This window comes from Manacus candei, unplaced genomic scaffold, assembly GCF_025592945.1.
Source record: "Manacus candei isolate 608988 ecotype Guabito, Panama unplaced genomic scaffold, ASM2559294v1 h1tg000011l, whole genome shotgun sequence".
Classification (NCBI taxonomy): Eukaryota; Metazoa; Chordata; class Aves; order Passeriformes; family Pipridae; genus Manacus; species Manacus candei.
This window is the reverse complement of record NW_026138059.1, coordinates 6,860,349-6,876,706: the sequence shown is the minus strand read 5'-3', so window position 1 is coordinate 6,876,706 and position 16,358 is coordinate 6,860,349. Positions and strand designations below refer to the sequence as shown.

At 36.4% G+C, this 16,358-nt stretch overlaps 1 long non-coding RNA gene across 1 annotated transcript; it reads right to left on the bottom strand.

The window, feature by feature from the left end:
- Positions 1 to 489: 489 nt before the first annotated feature.
- On the bottom strand, positions 490 to 4,593 carry LOC127466955 (uncharacterized). Its single transcript, XR_007902898.1, has 4 exons — positions 4,022 to 4,593; positions 3,611 to 3,647; positions 1,576 to 1,763; positions 490 to 947 (listed from the first exon to the last, which is right to left on the bottom strand). It is a non-coding gene; the product is annotated as an uncharacterized LOC127466955 (long non-coding RNA).
- Between the last annotated feature and the right edge of the window lie 11,765 nt (positions 4,594 to 16,358).

The following is a 16,358-nucleotide window of genomic DNA, read 5'->3' as shown; positions in this document are numbered from 1 at the left end:
TATTTAAGCATTTAAACACGTCAGAAGTGGTTTTGTAAAATTTAAGCTAGTTTTCGTGTATGACTGCTAGGGAATCAATTATGCTTTTCCTGTTAATTTTGACAGCCACTTCACATTGGGCAACACTCATTCGAAACACTTTTTAAGTATTTTCTTCTTTCAAAAGCAGCTAAAGCTACTTACTTGTAGTGTACAGCACATCAAGCTGGTGGAAAAAGAAAAAGAAATCAGTCACCGTTTCAAATTAAAAAGAGAAAAAAAAGCAGGGCAAAGAAGATGAAAACACTGGAGTACAAAGCTGCCTTTAGGAACTACAATACATATATGTTGTCACCATTTGGTGTCTGATAAGTTGGCAGAAACTGCAGTTTAAGTGCTTTTATTTTAGGAGTGATCTGCTGACGAAAGACACATGTGCAAACCATGCCATTTAGATGAAGGAGTCATATTCACTTTTTGTAAAGTACAATTTATTTATTTTTTCCAGATTATAATGTTTTCTAGGAAGAAAGGAGTACAAAGACCTCTCAGCCCTAAAACAAAACCAAACATCTCAGCACAAATTGGAGCCCTGATAGCTCAAAGCAAAAGCCTCACAAACATCTATTAGAAGCAGGAAATGTCTAATGGAAAACTTACAAACATCTGATACATGAAAGGGAAGGCACAAAACAGGAAAGCAGAGGCATGAGCAGCTAATTGCTGTAGATTCCTCACAACATTCGCTGAAACACAGCAAGACACATCAGTCAGCTCCACAGCACTGGGGTATACAACAGCCATTAAAGTATTAGTAAGAATACTTGGAAAATGAGCACTTAAAAAAATGCTAATTCTTTGGACAGAATGAAGCTGCTTATGCTTGTGACTGAATTTACAAGGATGCTTTGAGGGTGACCAGAGGCATCCTGGCATAATTCTTCTCATCTAATTCCAGTTATGAAAGCCTGCAAAAAGAATAATTTTTAAAGTATGATTATTATTCACACTGAAATCTAGGTGTAAAAGCAAGACATATATCTTGCCAGCTACTGCATACATATCCAAACTTGTAGATGAAACTTGCACTTGGTTTTGATAACCTCTGGTCTAAGAAAAATGTGAAGTTTTGAGCAACAGCAATGCATTATGCTGGAGCATGGACATGCAGCAAACACAGAGCACCTATTCTTGCCCCTTGTAAACGCCTGCTGCTTGTCTGGTTTGAATAAAGTTATGCCTACTACTGTCAGAACTGAATTTGGCTCATGGTCCTCATGCAAATTGCCGCTTGCCTGAATGTGTGCACCATATTAAGAATGCAAATATGTTTGGACTAGATGATTGTTCCTTTATTTGCTGTACACCCTAATTCACAAGGAGTTGAATAAGGGTAGTTTTGGTGTGTGCAAGAAGGCAGGCTCAGACAAAAATACATTAAACTGTTTGCAAATAAGTTAATTATGTCAATAGATCTGATCTTAAGTCACCCTTTCTGATGTTATGTATATGGTTTCTTGAACATAGCCAACAGAGAGAAAAAAAACCCCCACGTTAAAAAAAAATTGTCATTCTTCAGGACATGAAATGAAGTACCTTTTTCACACATACTGCAAACAAGCAGTATGTCCAGGGTCCCCATCTCCAATGCTTTGAGTTCTGAAGGCCAAAATGTATCATTTTATCTTTGCCTGAATTTCAACTCACAGACATTCTGTGAAGTTAATCGCTTGTATTTGTCTATTGGAAAGGCATCCAGCGCTGAGCCGAAGACATCTGGCAATCTAAAAAACAATCCCTCATTTATAATTTGTTCAAATGAATGATAACCATACCCATTAAAAATGTATATCGTATTTCTCATTTGAATTTCTGTGATATACTTTTTCATTCCTTCTCACTTCCAGCTGTTATTCTGGAACTTCGCCAACCTTCTGTGAGGCACTTAGGGAAAAAAAATAAAAACACAAAACCAACTAAAAATTAACATTTGTGAAAAGAGAAATTTAAAAAAAAACAAACAAAGTAGCATTTTCTAGATTTCAGAAATAAAACCTAGCTTAAACTACAAAGTTAATTCAGCAAAAATACAAATTTTTATTTTGCTTACAATTTTTCTTGCTCATGTTTTAAAGAATATTTTAAATTATTTTGAAGGAAAAGCCCTATACTCTATTTCCTAATGAAAGGGGAAAAAAAAAACCACCAACAAATACAACAGAACAAACCAAACCCAAGGAAGAAACCAAAATTTTTTTAGCCATATTTTCAGAGCATGCTATTCTTTCCTGTGGGAAAATTCACACATTCCTTACACTGAGATATTAAGTTTGAACTTTCAGTCATTTAATTAGTTCTCAATTCAACAAAGCATTTAAGCATGTTTTCAAAGCACAAAGCACTTAAGCACATTCTTATTCTGTCCCTGAATAGGAGCAGAGTGCTGAATCACACTGGGAGCTCTGAGAGCGGATCCCAGGGCAGCCTGGCAGGGCCACAGAGCTGCAGGGCTCTTGCTGGTTTGATTCCCCAAGAAGGGGTATGGTAGTGATTACATCATGCCCAGAATTGAAGCCAGGCCTAGTTTGAAAATGCAAAACTTTTTGCAATCCTATATAATGTCACAAATTTATAATAGAAAATTGAAAACACACATATGCCATATGAAAAAAAAAGACAAAAGAATCTGTTGGGGATTTATATTTGCCCATTTTTCACAAGTATAAAATAAATATATTAAATAATAATCCGATAAAACCTTACATTATAACTGTGCAACTAGACTTTCACTGTGTTTTGGATATATGGGATATGAAAATGTAGGTGAATTCAATTGCATACACAACCAGACAGAAAAACACAGAATTTAGGTTTCCAAAATCTTCAGCTGCACGGTACCTGAGGGATACATGCCCAGACAAATATACACACACACACACTCACACACATACAGAGCTCAGGTGAATCGCAACAATGCCTTGGAGAATCAAGAAAAAAGATGATGCTATGTATCAAACAGATATTGCAAACATATTTTCAGTTAAATTAACAATAGTATTACCTTACCAGTAATATTTTCTATCTTTTACATTTAATTTTATACCAAGAAGTCTATTATTTGAAACTATGTTTTCCGTTTTTACTTCGTCACTAGGTGTTCAGAAATATTTTAAACTTTACATTGTATGCTAAAATAGTAATATTGGCATTTCTGATTATTTCATACAATATTTGTGTCTAAAATAAGTCTCTCTGAAATTTAAACACTCTGCTTTTTGCTTCTAAGACTCCCTCTGATATCAATGAGGAATGTAGGCTTGACCCATCGCTGAGTAGCCTTTTGAACAAACAACTTTAGCAATGCTAGAGGTAGCAGTCAGTTCTCTATAGAGATAAGTACTTAACAATTCAAGAAAGCAAAGAATTAATGGGATTCCTAAGAATTTGGGACCTGTGTCCCTGCCACAATGGCGTGTTGGTTTACGTTGCTGCATATGGCTGTAACCCCAGAATGACAAAATATTCAACTGGGATGCTTAGTTTTGTATTCACTTTCTGAGTGGCAATTCTTTAATTGTGTTTCTTTGTATTGTTTCTGTGTAAAGCTTTAAGGATTGTAAATCTTACTCACTTTCTACATCTTGTTTCCCGTTTTCAAGAGCCAAATTCTGAAAAAAAATAGATTACACCCACCACATCAGGTAATATTCAGACTGAGTAAAAATATCAGGAATCAGATAAATATTACTTTATATTTTCTAAACAAAATTTTCTACAGTGGCATTAAAAATATATCTAAAGAAACACTGTTTGCAACTCAAAAAGGGATTTCTAATGCAACCCAACTGAAAAAGTCTATTTACCCAAACTGAAATTCTCTGTTTCATTTTAACAAAATCGTAAAACATTTTTTTTAATAAAAATGTTTTAAAAGATTGAGAAATTCTACTGCCCAATGCCTTTAAGAAGGAAAAAAAGGAATCCCTGTACGTTTCATCTATGTAGGGCTGCTAAAGTCTGAGGAAGGGGGAATTGTGCTTACGCAGAGGAGGACGCCCATCATGCATTCGCCAGCAGGGAGATGTCAGCCATTTTTCTGCACACTCTCCCCAAACGCAGGCTGGAGCTGCCCTCGCTCCACCATGTCAGCCCATCTGCTTCTCTCCTCACCCTGAGAGCGCTTCCACTCACGCAAACATCCTCTGGCTCACTACAGGCATATCAAAAAATGTTTTCTTTAGAAGAGAGGCAAATGAGGAATAGGAAAAAAAAAGATCATATTTTCCAAAGAGGACAAAGAAATGCGAAGCTCATCCTGCCTGCCTTGCTTGAGAGAGCTGCTCTGCATTCAGGGGTTAGCCCGGGTGGAGAATGATGCTGTTGTCTCACAAAGGACTCATGTTGAGCTGAATCTTTGATTACAGGACAAGTGCCTGCATTAGGCCCCTCATTGCGCTCACATTCTGCTCCTGCCATTTGTACAAAATTTCTGAGTGATCTCTTTGTGAATACAGACCTCAACTGAATCAAAGATGAGCTTCGTCCTTGTTGTGTGTGTGTCCCCCCCTTATTTTTCTGTGAGCACTCCTTTTCTGTTTCCCTGCTCCTCCTCTCCCTGATCCCCTTCTCCCTGTCTCCTTTTAGACCCTTTGCCTGGTTAGAAAAAGGAATGCTATGGATCTAAAATAAAATCTAATGAATGGCAAACCTTGAAAATAGAGGTAGAGGTGCCTTGTGGAATCTTTTAAATTTCATCCTCAAATTCAGTCATGATCCCTGCAAAAATTATGCATAACCTCTTGGTCTTCTTAATAGGATTTATGCTTGTTGTTGCTCTGCACACCCTGCCATGCCAGAGAGGACTCCAGAGCTGCTGCTGTAACCATGGCCACTCCTCATTCACCACTCTTGGCAAATTTCTCCTGGTGTAAAAGGCAGTGGGAAGGAGAGATGCACCGGCAGATGCATGAACACGATAACCCTGTGTCTCTCTCAGCAAACCACCATGTGCCTAAAACCCACTGAATTTGTAAGCATTATCTGAGAACATTCTTTCAGCAAAATCACCTCAACATCTGCAACACAGAAAACAAAGTAAATATATAATCAACCTAGTTTAAAATCTGGCTTCAGTCAAATGTCACAGGAGCTTCATGCAGGCTCTGGAAGCTGGATTTTTTATGCATCTGCCCAAATTGAAAAGGTTATTTCGCTGTCTTCAGGATGACTCTTGAGCTGAAGGCAGAGCTGAGGGTTGCTGTCCTGAAAGAAGGGAAGTTGCTAGGAGATAAGTCCAAGATTTCAGACAGCATTGGTTGGAGTTATCTCTAATTGACAGCTGCTTACCCTAAGGGTCTAATTCTAACCTTGAGACCAAAACCATAATGAGAGGGCAGCTTTCCTTCACCCCTGTTTTCTAGCCAGGGCAAGGAGATTACCGCAGGTCTGTTCTTCTCTGGTTTTTGTTATGCTTCTTTTCGTGGGGCAACCCTGTGAGGCTCAGAGCCTGCTGTGCTTTCTGAGGCTATAGTTTGCATCAGTGAGCCCTGTCTGATTCATACCACCTGAATAAACTTGCTCTTACAGCTAAGATGGTCTCACTTTTTCTTTTTTTTTTTTTATTAAAGGGGGAAGGGTGAAAAGAAATTCTCTTAAACATAAAATGATTTAAAGACTTATTTTTTTAAGCAGATACGTTAATGCGCAGCCTATGGTTAACCCTTTTTTAGGGAGACTTAGACTGTCATTGGTAGTTTTAAATCAAGTCCATGCTGTTGGCAAGTTGCTATTATTTAGGACTGAAAATAAAAAAAAAGAGAAACATTCAGAGAAAAGAGATTAACAGAGGCAGGAAAATAAACTGGGATAGGTTCTCGGGGGGGTTTGTGGGTTTGTTTTTGTTTGGTTTTTGTTGTTGTTTTGTGGTTTGGTTTTTTTTTTATTTTTGGGGGAGTTTGGTTGATTGGTTGGTTGGTTTTTTAACTGACTAGGCTTGCTGGGATATTAATTTATGAAAAAAAATCTTGGAGAACATCAACTTGTATTTTAATAATAATTTTTTCTATAGACAGTGGAACAGTATACAAGAAGCCTAAGTATAATTTTCTTCTTAGTTGTACTAATAAAAATCTGGTCTTCTTCTTCTGAATTCACAGGAGCTACTCTGGACTTATACTAGGTGACTGAAAATATAGTTTGAATAAATATTTCCAAGGGGACAATTAAGAATAGGGAATGCAGTCACATTTAATAACCCATGGCAAAAGAAAAACAAGAAAAGAAAATAAGAAAGGAAATAAATCCCAATAATATTTTTTTTAGAAAATAATCTCATGAATTCTTGAATCTCAGTCACTTCCCTGCTCAACAAAAAAAAATTGTTCTGCAGATTTTTTCAAGTAGGTAAGATCAAATAAAAATTTGTATCTTTCAGGGAGAATGCAAGCAGGAACCAGTTCATAAATGCAACATCACTATTGTAGGAAATTTCTCTGATAGACACTGTGGGGCTAAGTGCTCCATGGCTTAAACCATTTCCCATCCCTCTGCATAAGGGCAGGTAAGCAAGTGGGGAACAGAAGCAAACTGCAACTCCACAATTATAGGGAGAGAGGATAGTCCCAGCGCCTTCATCCTGAGCCTCAAAAGCATGCCAATTTTGTATAGTATTTTGGGTATATAAATACTTACCCTTGAGAAATGTGTTGAGGCTACCAACTTGCTTCGCAAAGACTGACTTGCTAGCCCTGATGTTTTCAAAGTTAGCAGTGTGGCCATTTGGATTTCATTATGGTATTCTTGGTCTGGAAGCATAGTCCACTGGGCAAATTAATTTCTGAAGGAATAGCTGAATGCCTGTCTGCCTATCAGCCAAAATGGATAATGAGTGTATTGCCCATGCGTCAGACGGGAGTCAGCAAGGCAGGTTGGACAGTGATAAAACAGCATAGAGAGAAGCTCAGACCTTGGCATCACTCTCACTCATCTCTGCTCTTGAGGGAGTGTATAAAAAAAGACAACATCCAAGGCCCTTAGAAAAATAGCCATTAATGAGTCCCATAGAATGAACTCATAGAAAGTGTTCTGTGGAGGCTGGAGTAATTTGAACGAGCAGACAACCAACCCAGCAGTGCATACAGGCATAGCCATAACTGCTGGAAAACAGTGCGTCTCATCTTAATCTTCATTTTTTCCTGTTTAAACTATTAGGTATATTTTCCTAATATACTGAGTCCTCTTATGTACTGCCCGTGACTGCTGCCTCTGGAAGTCAGAGACTTTCACATCGCTTAAATGGAATTTGTATATCCTTAAGGCTTCAAGTAAAACTAAAAATATGGTTTGGTGGCATATTTATAATAATGTCTATTTCTACAGTAATTTAACTTATCGTTTATTAAGTCGCATGTATTTGAAAGCTAATATCGGTACTGTGTCTGATGTGCAATTCAAATTTGTGCACCAATTGCTGCAAGAATATTCACAAGAGTTGTTTCCTTGCCCCGCAAAACAACTATCTTTTCTTAGCACTATCTTGGTGAAGTGACCTAAAATATTTTTTTCTCCATCTGAAACACCAAGAGTAATGAAAATCAACTCCTCCCATGATAAACTGTGATCTTCACAGTAGAAAGCAAAAAAAGAAGCAGCACAGAAAAAGAAACATGATCTTCGTACCTTCCAGAACTGCAATATAAAATTAGGAGGACTATCATGTAACTTCACAGGGGCATAAAGGGGTCACCTTAGCTCTTTGTATGTGTTACTGAAATAGAACTCTGCACCTCAGTCAGAAAATTTTCCTAAATTTTTATGTTGCTGTGCACTTCACTTTCCTGACCAGGCAGGTCGACCTTAAGGAGAGAAAGAGAGAGAAGATGCTTTGCAAATCAGACTTGTATAAGCTACTGACCTCAGGAATAAGAGGAAGAGATTGGAAATCTCAGGAATCTGGAACCACATCCTCATTCTCTGAGCCACCAGCATGCAGGCATTATCACTAAGCTGGTGTCAGGACTGAGCCATACTAGAGGTTTGGTGCTGATGAGTTACCCCTACATAGGCCCTCACTTGTGAGCTTATGATGGTCCTTGTCAAGGCTGTCTAAAAAATATTTAAAAAAACCCAACTGTATCTACAACATAAAAAATAAGAGCAGTCAGAGAGGGTTTGATTCTTCCCCTTCTGAAACCAGTGAGACTACATCAAGGCTCCCAGTTTACACATGTGGAGGTGCCCTATACACCACAGTTTTAGGATGTGACCTCTTGCAAATAATAAAAATATTTGAAATATTTTTTTTTTCATTTTTAATAAAAGAAGATTCAAACATCAGCAAACTTCCAGGAATAAATCTGTGCATGTTCAAATTAGGAAACAACTTTGCTTTTGTACCTGGCAACAAACTATACTGTAAGCAAAATTTTACCCTTCTACAAGTTTTCAGATCTCTAACATCTTCAGCTATTGCTTCAAAAACCATTTCCAGCTTACTAGGTATGTAACACATTAGAACAAAATAAGTCTGCAAGTCCTGGCACCAGGACCAGCCTCCTTCAGATAATTAGCAAAACTAGATCTGACCACAGATCATAATGATGTTACTCTCATCTTCAACAGTGACTAAAATATTTGAATACAGTTTCATAATGATGTTACTCCCATCTTCAACAGTGACTAAAATATTTGTATACAGTTTCTTTAGATGGCATTCTAAAGTTCTTTTTTTCCAGCACAGAGAAATTTTTTTTTCTATCACTGAAAAATAGTTTATGCCTTTCACAGTATTCCATATATTATTATATTTACACTTTCTTTTCACCAGAAACCTTGATGTATAACACTGTGTTTTGAAAATCAACATCTTACTTCCTGCCAGAGTCAGTAGATATACCAGCCAGTAAGAGCTGGTTTCTGATTTTTTCTCTTTGTGCTAGAAGGAAAAAAAAAAGTAAAAAAATTTGCTGACTTTAGATCTTAGCCTATCAGATGAAGACTTACTGGTGCATTAGAGGCCTATTCAAAATAGGGCTTTTCTTCCAACAGGAGCCCCTAACAATTGGTAATGAGGACAGATTCTGAATTGTTTGTGAGCAGCTGCTTAGTAGGTAAGAGCTTGTTTGGATTCAATTGAACAGTGTTTTTAGAAGCAGTTACTGACCCCTGACCCTTCCTACAGACTGGGTTGATGGGATTAGGGAAAGCTAGCGTTCAGCTTACACTTGGCTATAACAAGCTGGCAAGAGATAACATACTTTTTAATTATCAAGTTACACCTCTGCCAAAGTTTGTCTATGAATTTACCAAATGGGTCAATGAACTATAAGAAATCAAGCTAGGCTATGGGATAATAGTTACATAAGAAAACAGTTTCGGTGGAGATATAATTAATACATTTATGTGGGATTTTTTTTCCCTCTGCAAATATTTCACATTTTCAAATCTTCTTCTATATATGCTGTATGTGGTATTTATGTCAATGTAGCTTAAGGTAAAAAAAGATCTGAATTACTTCTAAGAGCTGCCTAAAAGGTAGCCAAGGAAAAAAAAAAACACAAAACATGCAATACAAGAAATTTAAATTGAAGTAACAAACTGAGTAACATTAAAATTTGAAGCTTGATTTGTTCTGCCACTCTGAGGCTGCAGTAATATAAAAATACTTACTATTGGCAAGAAGCCAACTTGCCTAGCAGTCTACAACCATAAGAAAATGAAACAATTGTGGTATTATTCACCTGGAACAATCAAAGATAATTTCTTACATAATAATAAAAAAATTACAAAGGCCATAGGGATTTTATCTCTTAATTATAATTAATTAAAACCAAACCAAAATTATAAGGCTTAATTATTTTTAAGGATTTTTTCCTCTGTTTTCTTTCAAGGCAGAAGTATGAAAAATTCTTTGGTTCAAGTCATTAGGGCCCAAAGCTTTCTTAGTTCTCTACACAGTATATATCATGTCTGTTATGGGAGCAGTCAGATCTGGGAAATTCTTAGTAAAATAATCATAAGATTTATACAGATCAATCCTTTCATGGACTAGAGAATTTATTGATAAAATAAGTTACAGTGAGTAGTGCTACTTGGTGAGCAGTACAGATATGTTGAAAGCCAGAGCATGGGCTGGAAACTTGGGGGAATTTGTCACTGTATCTGTGCTTGCCATTGCTGAAAGGCTCTGCAGACCCAGAAAGATTCTCAGAAACCCTTGGGATTACTCACGTTAATTCTGTCAAATCTCTTTTATATCAGGAATGAGGGTCTCAAGATCAAGTTTCATTTCCAGTCTCACCAAATTTCCTGTCTCAGATGGAGCAAGTCCCATGGTCACTTTAAAACTGAGAGGAGGTCTAGCAACGAAGAGCAACTTTGGGCTGGGGTGACCTGCATGCAGGAGTCCTCCCTTTACGATGGGTGTTACCACATACCCCCATTTCATGAAGTGTCTAGTTGCCCCCTCAGAAATAGCTTTACATTTTCTTTCCTACACCTCTCTCAGAATTTGGCTTGTGAATCTCAGTGTTCTAATGGTCAGACACCATTTTCTATCCTAAAGCTATTAATAGCTATTCCATAACATTTACTTCCTTTACCAGTAATGCCTTTTAGTTTGAATAGTGTCTTCTTTTCCTTGCTGTTTACTTCCCTAATATGTTTATACATGGCAATCACTTCTTGCCTCAAAATTTGTTTTGCTCGGGTGAATAAACCAAAATTTTAGGCTCTTCTGAAATAACTGCTTCTCTGCCTTCTTGATTTTCTCATAAGCCAGTTTTATCCTATTTCTACTTCTATTTTTCTTTTGCAATGCAAATATCCAGACTTGTATGCAGTGTTCTGGAGAACATCTTACAAATATCTGCTGCTGTGTAAATACTTTTACCTATATATCTCAAGATTACATTTGTTAAGATGCCATCCTGTTGATCTCCCAGGTCTTCTTCTCATTGGTTATTTAAAAGTGGTCTCCCAGTTTATAAAAACAATGTAGCTATTGAATTTTGTGCTATTGAAATTCATCGTATTTCTATTACTAGAGTCTTCAAGGTCATTTTGCTTTTCCTGTATAATAATCTAATAATGTACTGGCAATGTAAGTGGAGGGCACAAAAGGAAAACGTAGCAACAGAAGAGGTGTGTGCAGACACCAGCTTTAGTTTAGCTCTAGAATATCAAGGTTAGTCTTCCTAGGCTGCCTATGTAGCCAAGAGGAGGAGAATAGCTTATCTAGGAGTCAAGTTGTAGCAAAGTTTCATTACCTTGTATGAATTGTGTTTGGTGGAGTTCATCTGTCATTTGCCACAGGAAGATCCTATAGAGAAATTACTTCCACTGGAGTTAACTCAGTCTCTGTGAATACCCCAAGTGTCTCTAATTCATTTCCTTTACCAGTATGCTCATGTTTTTGTCTCTTAGTCATTCTGGAAATATTATACAAGATTAATACACACACACACACTTCATGAGGTTTTTCAGTAGCTTTCATCTAGACCCACACTTCATCTCTCAGCCCAGTGCTGGTAACTTTATACGCAGTTCCGTCTGTATCATACTGCTTCTCTACAAATCCCAGTTTCTTCAGCAGTCTGGTTTTGCAGTTAGTGTTCACATTACCTGTGAAAAAAAGTCCAAAATAAACATCAATATGTAGTGAGGCATAATTTACCTATGATAAAACAATATTACAAGGTCCTTGAAGCCTTCAGGTCTAATTTCACCAAAATTTGCATTGCCGAGGTCAGGCTAAAGGATTCTGTAGGTGCTAGGATGATGAGTCTTAATGCAGACACTGCATTTGTGTATTCCTGTTATGCAGACTGTCACCTGGTTGATAGGTTTATTTAGCCAAATATCAACTGACTGAAATAAAATGTTTCATGTGTACCTTATCCTCACTGCAGTTTTTCAGCTTCCTGCTTTTTTCTTCATCTAAGCACATACCTGAAGAAAACTTTAACTATTTTGCCTGATTTCCTTTATGAGGTCATATTCAGTTTGAGTTTTACCTAGTCCCACTCTTGCCAAGTCTCACTTAGACCTGCATTTTTTGACTTAAAAGTCATAGTTTTCTTTGGTGATCAGTACTTTTTTCCATTCCTTGTAGACTCCCTACTTATGCTTAACGTCATTTTCAAGATGGTTATTCTTCCAGTTAGGTCTGGAAAGTTCTCGTACAACATTTTTTTTCTCATTGCCTGGCATACAGATTCCAGATAGTTTTAGCATGTTTGACATGGAGACATTCCAGGCTGCCTCCAAAATCTAATCCCTGAGTTTCTTAGTTCAGTTGGTCTCCCTAAATAGTTACCTTGGGTTGCATCCAAACTCAGCAGCTTGTGCACCCGGCGCAGTGCCTGCAGTCCCAGTTGCTTGATCCTCAGATAGGGCACAGTGTCAGAGTGAGGTGACTCTCCCTCCTGACTCATGGGCCCAGATTTCCTTCTCCTTGAAATCAAAGTTCAGCAAGGAAAGGGAACAGAGGCGTGCCAAGGTTTTGCCCTCATTTGCTTGGGAGGTGGCCAAGGCCTATTTCCACATTCGGAAGCTCAGAAGTACTCCTGGCTGTCGTTAGTTTAGATGAAGTTCTGTCTTTTTGAAAAAGTAACTTTAAAGAATTTTAGCTGCATTATTTTTTTAATCCTTTTTTTATTGTTCTTTTTAAAACCAATTAAATACAGCACACTGAAGGCTTTGCTAGTTAACAACAATCCTTATTCAGATGGAGGTATCAATACTATTTGAGCCAGAATGACCTTTATTCCTCACAACAGGATAATTCTCTGTTATGTGGGTCTTTCCAACAGCAGCACAACAATCTTTTCTCATGTCCAGATTAGATTCTGGGATCAATAATAGACTCCTATCAATTTCCAGCATTCTCAGAATATATTTTGTCCTATCTACCACAGGTGTTTTTACCCAAAGAAGTATTGTTTAATTTTATTGTATCATGTTTCTTTACATATTATGGATATACATTTCTGGAGAAAGACTTTACTTTGATGTTACTTTTTGTCAGCGTGTTATGTCCTCCATTACAATCACCATTACTGAAATTTCATTCAGTGCCTCAGAAATACACATTCCTCTGCCTTGTTTCTCAGGATTCTCCATTAGAATAAGAGCATCTTACCAACTGCACCTGATTCTACATCTAAATCATACTCTGCACAGTATTTGTACCAACTGTATCCAGCTGCTCATACTGATATTAACCTTTCCTGTGACTACAGGGATTAAAACCTCCATCATCCTCTAAGTATCACAAAGAAAATAGTGTCTCAGCACCTTGTGAAGGGGATTCTGAGACTGAGGTCCTTTACTATTGTGAGGTGTTGAGATTCTGCAGAAACACCTATTTAAAAATACTCTCCATCTAACGCCAGCTGTGCTCTAACGAAGAATTAAATTTTGCATCAGATTGACATATATATTTCTTATCAAATATATGATGTTATATCTTCAAATTAGAGCTGGGATCTCCACATCTCTCTGTGTAACTGGGTATGAAGAAGTGTGAAATATTAGCTAAGGGGAGTCTGTATGACCTATTTTTTCCATTCATACACAAAGTATGTTATCACAAAGATGATACGGAAGACATGGGATTGATAAACAACACAGAACACTAGATAGGATGCCATCTGGCCTCAAGGAAAGAACATACATATTTTTTTTCTCCACATTCACTAACACTTTACTGTAGATTTGCACTATCAGACCCAGGCTTTTGAGCTTGTGATATGAGTTTTACCAGGGAATTTGAATCATTTAGTGTTAATTTAACATCCAAAAAGAAGTCTAGCTGTTAGTTAAAACACAGACTCCAGTAACATGGTGAAAAAATTTGTTACCAGAGGCCAGGTTGGATGGGGCTTATTGGTACCTGATCTAGTGGAAGGTGTCTCTACCCATGGCAGGGGGGTTGGAGCTATATCATCTTTAAGGTCCATTCAACTCTATAATTCTGTGGAAACATAACAAACCAAATTTTAACTAATGTCTAAAATACTGAAATAACTGAGGGTTTCTGTAGTAATACAGTTTCTGTGGCTCTAGGTTTGCTTTATGCAGTTTTGTATGAATTAAAATTCTTGTCTCAATTTTATTTCTCTATATTGATAAGCACACAAATCCGCACACACGGGTAAATGTATAGACATATCAGAGGGAAGTTTAGTGACATCATCCCCACTCACTCCTGGGTTAGTGCTAATATGTACTACCAAAAGACACATCAGCAGTTTTAATTCAGTTAAATTGTACGAAGGAATTAATTCTGGTGCATCTTTTTAGCTTTATATACACATGAATATGTGAGTGAGATAGAGGGAGGGAGACTGCTGAAAGCAGAGTGTGAAAGTGGTCCAACATTAATGTTCCAGATTAAAATAGCCAGGAAGAGTCCTGTAACTGCTAATTAAAATGGATATTTAATTTCCCCAAATACTTGATAATAAATTAATATTAATTGCTAAAGAAAGTTTCCACAGGAAAGAAGTAGCAGCATATTAAGGTTATCTTTGGTTTATTATGATCTCTTTCAAGACAAATTAAGAATACCTACAGTTTTAGATATTATAGGAATGTCTTAAGTTTGTTTGGATTTTTTTCCCGTCTTCAGCCATATGGATTTGAGATCGTCATATTCATAGGAAACATAACTTCTATCCATTAAAATTATGAAAGAATTATACAATAATTCTTAAACTATGTTGTTATATAGCAACACATTTTGGAAATCTGCAGGCCTACTAACAGAGAAGCGTATTTTATTAGATGTACAGCTTATTTACAAAAAAAAATATAAAATTTAGTAGTACTAAACCTATCCATGAAATCCAGTCATTAGTTTGTCTGAATTATTTTTAACCTTCAAAAAATCAACCTTTTTCCCTCTGAAGTTTATGTAAATGGAAAATCCTACCACAGTTTAAAAGCACTAAAATTAATGTAAATAATTTATTTGGTTATCTAACTCTATGGAAAAAGTTTAAAAATATATTTATTTTTCTCCTACCATTCTTGTCTTAGATAATTGGAGAAAAACATGTTAAAAGCTGTGTGAAGTTTTACATATATGCCAACAAATGAAAACGAAAAAAAATCTCATTATTTGCAATACTCTATACACAGCTGAGTAAGAAATGGCTAAAGACTGTGCAGAAATTTTTGAGAGATTTCGCGTTAGTGCAGAATGTGGATTCTAGTTATTTTACCCGTCTGTGGGAGTCAGACTGGTCCCACTTCACCAGAGCACATTAGAATGCACTTCACTTAAAGAACTATTATACCACAATGGGTATGTTTATTTGCCTAAAATTAAACATATTTTTTAAAATTTTTTCTTCCCAAAACCAGGTTAGCTTGTGAATAATAATAATAATGTCTTCTGTACTTGTTTACAATTTTTAAGTCTGTATAGGAAAACTTTAACTGTATGTGGCTTAAAGCCTCTGTAAGAGGAAATAGGCATAAAATTAGTCAAATTATATAACTTTGTTTATAAAATTATATAAATTTAGGAGTCAACAAGTGATATTTTCTTGTGTTGGTGGTATAGGGGGAGGCATCTTGTCATAAAATATGACACAATAGAAACAATTTGAGCTAATTATATTAATATTTTTCTTGCATATGCACTCCCCCTGAGGTTTGTCCTTCAGATTATTCACATTACTATCAAGAGAAAGTTTAAAACATCCTCATTTAGAGGTCAAATTTTCGCAGGTAACACCTACTGAAAGTTGTTTACTTTTTGCAGTATTTTACATCTGCAACTAATGCAATAAATGGGGAGACTGAAACACAAACAGCATTATTAATAGTGACAGAAAGCTTTTAGCCAAGCTCCCTATGTGGTGATGGATATTGTTTATCATATTTTACTTGTTGTTTGAAACTTCCCATCAGAATGAATCACTCATATAGGAGAAGAGGAACCAGATAAAAGGGAACATGATTTGTCTAATAGTAAGTTCTCCTAAAAAAAAAAAAAAAAATAAAAAAAAAAAAGAACAAATAAGGGCATGTTTATTTGCCAAAAAACTGTGCTGTTGTACCCTGGTATCCTGGAAAATATTTTACCTTTTATATAATATACAGTGAGCTGTACATTAACACCGAGCGTTAAGCCAGAAATCTTTTAACAATATAATAAAAAATCAGTTGTAGATGATTTTGATTAGCTTTATTTCATCCTTGGATTTTTTTTTTCACCCTCATTGCAAAGCTGTTGTACACAATAAAAACACTGCTGCAACCACTGCTCTGTCATAACCATACCCTGTTTTTCTTTTTGAGTTATTTATGTGTTTCTAACTCTTGGTTTTACCAAGTAATATGAATTAGCACAATGGAAAATGACAGGGGAA